Genomic DNA, 6,000 nt, shown 5'->3' with positions numbered 1-6,000 from the left:
CCGACCAGCACATACGGCCTGATCTGTGGGACGACCTTCTTCCACCTTTGGAATCATTTCTTTATCGAAAAAGTCCAGTTCTTAAAAAGTTATTCCAAACTGCAAAAATGCACAACTTTGCAGTTTTTAAAAGTTAAAAGCCCACTTTGATTCATTTCTGATCTATTTTCAACCAGTTGTCTTTTCATTAGATAACAATGTTTTTCGCCAAAATGGAAACACCTGTATTGTTTTCTAGTCCAGCGGTCTGCAACTTTAAACTTAAAGAGCCATTCGCGTCGATTTCTCGTCAACCAAAACCCAGTAGGAGGCACAAAGTCTTCACTCACCATTTAGACAAATACAATACGGATTTAGATTTAGGTTTTTCTTCTGACATGATACATTTAGATAAACTAGTGTGGTTTTTTTTGGCAAAAATAAAACATAAACATGAAGAGAATTTTTTTTTTTTTTTTAAATATGAAAGAATTAACTTTGCATGACTTCCTTTCAAAATAAAAGCCTTAAGATCATGTTAAGGCAGCAAACGCAGTAGGACGTGTAAAGTCTTCAATGATAAAATATATATATATATATATATATATACATATTTTATTTCATGAATTTGTGGCATTTGAGCCACAAATTCATAAATATAAAAAACTAAAACTAAATCAGAGCTAATTAAGTGACCTTTACCATATATTAAAACCACTTTAAATCCTTGAATTTGTTCAAAAATAGAAATCTGCTTTATAATCCTGAGGATTATATCTTAATGTAACTTTAATTCTGGTAACTGACAGTAAATTGATTTTCTGTAAAAAAAAATAAAGCTGAAAATGAAGTCCAAATGTTTCAGTATGACGTTTATAAACTACAAAAGATTGATGGAGAATTACAGCTACTGTTGTTAGGATCCTCGTTGAATGAGTCATGGCTGTTTGTCAATGAGTTGAATAAAGTTTAAGTTAATTTGCTTTTTAAAACGTTACTTTACTTACTTTTTGAAAACATTTTATTTTAACTTAAGAGCCACAAAGAAGGGGTAACAGAGCCTGCGGACCTCTGATTTAGGACATTGTTTCTGCAGAACAGGAGGAGTTCATCAGAAATTCACCTCTGAGTGGTGAGGGGGGGGCCACTGAAGCAAAGCAACCCCGCCCCCACTTCCCGTCACCCATTTGTTAACACGCTCTCCGCTCAGATTACCAATACAACAAAAATGGCATCAATTTCAGAGCTATCCAGTTGTACAGTTCTGATCCAGATTCCAGCTCAGACCAGGAAAACAAAGACGTTCATGGATCTATTTGTCTGTAAATTGATGCATCAGAATGGGGCGGAGCAGGGAGCTTGTGGCCCCGCCCAGTGGATTTTCTATATCACAAATATCTCCTGATTCACAACGAGTTGAATAAAGAAATACCCTGAAATAAAACATTTAAGCTGAATTTTCTGCACCAATCTTCAGAAAAAGGCCAAAGATAATTGATAAAAACACCAAAAGCATACTTTTCATTAGAGTGGGTCCAATAAATGTGTGAAATTTGTTCTCTTATTGCCTGGGGGAGAACTTAGCTGCACAACAGCCGCATTCAGGGACTAGTTGGTGGTTTAAACCTCCGGTTCAACCTCTCACAGGGTTCCTGCAAGATCATTCAAGGAAAGACTTTTTAAAACTTTTTTAAAACCATACATTACAAAAATTAGGACCAATTTCACAGACTTTTTAAAAACAATAAATTGAATATAATTCACAAAGTCAGTGCCGATGCACGAACATCCACGCCATGTTCCATTTATATGATCAAAACTCTAGCTTCTTGACTTGTTGTTTACGGTCTGTGTCGCAAAGCTTCTTTTTCTTCCTTTTCTTTTTAAAGAAGTGTTGAGCAGCGTATCGGTGTATAACGAACACTTCTGTCGCTCTTCACTGTGTGAATGCTTAGAAAGCAGAGTGATTCTTCTGCTCCTTTCCGTACTTTTTCGGCGGGTAAAATTCACTGAGCTGATTTTATGGTTCTCAAAATCCTCTCTGAGTGGATTTCTCAGCATAAGATTTGTAAGATTACCTGATCTTTATCTTATCTGACCTATTTTAGAATCTTAAGTTTTCAGCAGTTATAAGGGTGAGGAGACCGCTCTGCACCTTCAAGGTTAAAAAAGAAAGACTAAAGTTTACAGTTGGGTTGTTCGGTCTTAGACTTCTCCACGACTGATCCAGTTCTCCCTCCTCTCCATGTGCACACGTGCTGGTCTATTGTTTGTTTGCTTGTCAGCGTTATTCCAGTCTATCGAGGAAGCAGGAAGTTGATTCCAGTAAAACTGGAGTTCCTCCTTTAGAGCTCAGGATGAATGCTGTCAGAGTGACCCGCAGCTTTACCGAGTCCTCGACTTTAAAGCCGGATGTGAACAATTTTGGTCACTGAAAAAGAGAATGAGGGTCATTCAATTAAGAATAAAGAAAGTTCTAATATCATTATTGCTGTGGCACTGAAATGCTTTAAATATTTGGTAAAATGACACAAACGAGACAACTTCTAAAAAAAAAAAAAAACACAACCGCAATTTGCTGTGTGAAAGAGATTATTTAAAAAATGATGTCAGCGCGGGCTCATCAGCAACTGTTTTCCAGTGCGTGTAGAAACAGCTGCATTGTGGGAGTTTCTTATGTCAAACAAATATAAACCAGTGGCGTGTAGGGCTGCCACGATTAGTTGTCGACGACTAATTTAATAGTGGATAAGTCGTTACTTTATATTCTATGGAGTCAGAGTGTAGTAAAGTTGAACAAAGTTGTGAACGTTCAGCACCGAAAAATACACTTTTTTATATTTGAGTCAGTGAGACCAAAACTTTATCTTTATTGAAAAATAGTTCCTCATTTAGTTGTGTGATTGCTTAGTAAGTATTCACACAAAAGCGATTTTTTTGCTCATTTCCGTACATTTTTTGGCACATAAAAACTCAATCACACTTTCAGAGATTTCAGCAATCTTGGTATCAAAGTGTTCAGGACATTACTGCTGGTATCTTTGGACTTTATGTCTATGAAATATTGAGCAAAATATGTTCCATAGGAAATGAATGAGAAAGTCTTCAGATTTCAAAATGTTAAGTAGATTAGCAAGAAAACTTAAAAATATGCATGTGCTATGTTTTAAAATATTTTATAGTAATTTTAAAAAAATAATTTAGCAGCATGCTAAAGTTTTTGGTTAATTTAGTTTACTGTGGAAGTTTAGTTAACATTTTGGTAACATGTTAGCGTGTTTGGCTAATATCCACTGAGGTTTCTATAGGTTAATTTAGAGTTCAGCTTCTATTTTAGCAACAGGCTAATATTTTTGACGAATTTAGTTTACTTATTTTGGAGGTTAGCTAATATATAAGCTACGACTTCTAATACGTTTTTTTTGGGCTTATTCGGAGTTCAGTTCATATTTAAGCATCACGCTGAATATTTTTACGAAATTGGCATGTATTAGGGATTTTTCAGCAATTTTACTACACTTTTTTTCAGAAATTTCGGTCAACATTAGCAGTCTTATGTAGTTCTTGCAAATAGTTTTTGGATTTTCACTAAATCCCTTCAGCAAAAAAAGTCAATGGCGTCACCATTTTCAGAAAAATGCTTCTGCATCTTCAGCAACTACTTTCAGCAAAAAGCATTCACACTACACACAGGTAATGCAACTTTTTCAGTTTAATCTTGTTTTAATACCAGAAACTATTGACAGAAGCTGCATGATTCATTAAAAGCTTAATAAACTATCATCTTTATTGTCTTAATTTTTTGTTAGTTTAAAGATAATGATGGTTAAGATTAGTTGACTAATTAGTCAACTAATCTGAAAAAAATAGTCTGTGATTAGTCAACAATCAAAATAATCGTTGTGGCAGTCCTCGTGTCGCGAAGCGGGAAAACCCCTCATCGAGTATCACACAGTTAATAAATTAGCAGAAAAATTCCAAACAACAAATAAAAGCATCCAGTTACGGTCGCCGTCACACACCGGTCGGCCTTTACACCTGAGCCGTGCACAGCTGCAGACGAGTTCTCACCAACATGGACCGCAGTGGTCACCGATAAGGCGGCGTTTTGAGCCACAGCAGGTGTGACCATACAAACAGCTGACAGACCAGCAAGGTGAGAGAAAAACGCTGCACCCAAACAGCTGCGCTTTTATATTGAAAAGGTTTGTTCCGCTGTGTTTCTGCCCAAACATCATCCGACCACATCGAGCTGGACGACCAAAAGGGACAATTTGGTGTTTACCTTTGACCCAGTTTCTGTGAAAACATCACAGCTGAAGGGAATCAGAGTGAAAGCGTAGCTTCATGTGGAACTTTGCATTTTCTTCCACAACAAAGCGTAAACATGTTTCCAGCACACCCTGAAGACCTCCAACAGATCTGAGCTCACAGAACCGCTCAGACTGGATGGAAGATGGAGAACTGGACGAACGTTGGAGTCACAACATTTACACAACTGTGTTTGTTATTTCTGACTGAAAACTTTTCCATCGCCTCTTTGATGAGCCAGCAAATTCAAGCAGAACTTCAAGAAGAGTGAAACTGCAACGAGAGCGAAAGCTGCTCTCTTGTTTTTGTTTATTTTACCTGCCTTCAGAAACTGATGGCGACACAAGTGATGACTCTGGGAGACAATCTTCCTCTTGTGTCTGAGAAGGTACAAAAAGAAAAGAACTTATAGAAAAAACAGAGGAAAATCTTTAAAAGAATACAATGACATTAAAAGAATAATAACAAAAACGTTGCAGATTATGATCCATTTTAAATGAATTTTACACACAAAAGTGAATCATAAATCAACATTTTTTGCACTTATTAAGCTTCACTCATTTTTTTTTTCTTATGGTAAAAAACTTTTAAAAGTGGAGCATAAAATCCGGTTTTGCAGCAGGTGGATTCCGCCGGGTCGCATGCCGCAAAAGCTACTTGCATCATGTCACGCACCCAAACGCTACATAAACAAACAACCCCCCTCCCACCCCCCATCACTGAAGAGGAAACAGGTGAGCAGTCTGGGTTGACAAACCCGCATCCATTTCATTAATACTTTTACATTTGTGTGAAATGTTGGCATCAGCCCCTCAGGCGAGAGTAAAGTGACACATTCTCTCAGGTATGTTTAGATTAGACACAAGCGGGGGGCGTGAGAGAGGGAGGGTGTAAATAGTGGCGGTGAGCTGCTACAACTACAGTCGGAGAAATGCAAAGCACGCCTCATTGATAAACCCTGCTCTGCTTTGCAGCACATACGTGTAGCAGCGGTCTTGACCCGTGACACCGGCACGCTAACATTTTTATGTTCTGGTAGATTTAACAAATATTTATTTCTTTTTTATCAGAAAAGAAAACTCTGATGACCCACCATTCAAGTAGCATTTAAATGCATCACTCACAGAAGTGAAAAGAGTCTCACATCAGATTTGTCCATACATGTGGTTGTGTGTGTAACCAGCGATTAATCCATACTTTGTAAAGATTTGTGTGTGTAGTTAGTTACAAGCTGTTGTAATTTAAAGTTGTGCATGTGTAAATTGTATTTTGTTTGTTTTTATTTCATAATTTTTGTACTCATGCAAAATTATTATCGAATGTACAAATCAAGACAAAAACATGCACAAATCCAAAGTTAAACACAAATCCAAAGTTAAACACAAATCCAAAGTTTCGCACAAGTCAAGAATTACACAAACACAAATCATGGTGAGTCTATTTTCACTTCACACTTATAGGACTAAATAACTAAAGACGTCTTTAGTCTGTGTTGCAAGAATGTTTAACTTGCTGAAAAAGTTATTAGGCAAATGTTTTCTGAAAATAGTCAGATGGAGAGGCAGGTGTGTCAAACCAGTTTTCTGCTGTTCCTAAATTAGATTCTGAGTCAGATGGCGAGAGAAATGTCAGACATCTTTCTGAAAGATCGATGAGGAGACAAAGACGCGTTACGCAACACTCTGAAGATTTGTTAAACCCTAATGTGCA

The 6,000-nt window shown here is 37.0% G+C and overlaps 1 protein-coding gene across 7 annotated transcripts in view; it reads right to left on the bottom strand.

Annotated features, from left to right (window-relative positions):
* The window catches only part of hdac7a (histone deacetylase 7a), an 82,802-nt gene that overhangs the window by 40,511 nt on the left and 36,291 nt on the right, over positions 1-6,000 (bottom strand). For 3 of the 7 annotated variants that reach the window (XM_036212949.1, XM_036212951.1, XM_036212946.1), the window contains exon 3: positions 4,609-4,670. The exons of 3 other annotated variants lie outside the window; for them this stretch is intronic. The gene's annotated coding sequence lies outside the window, so the exon portion shown is untranslated. The remainder of the gene's footprint in view (positions 1-4,608; positions 4,671-6,000) is intronic. One more of the 7 variants, XM_036212948.1, reaches the window with a different exon arrangement.

Source organism: Oryzias melastigma, linkage group LG7 (genome assembly GCF_002922805.2).
Source record: "Oryzias melastigma strain HK-1 linkage group LG7, ASM292280v2, whole genome shotgun sequence".
NCBI classification, from domain to species: domain Eukaryota; kingdom Metazoa; phylum Chordata; class Actinopteri; order Beloniformes; family Adrianichthyidae; genus Oryzias; species Oryzias melastigma.
The sequence above is the reverse complement of the archived record's forward strand: the minus strand, read 5'-3'. Positions and strand labels throughout refer to the sequence as shown.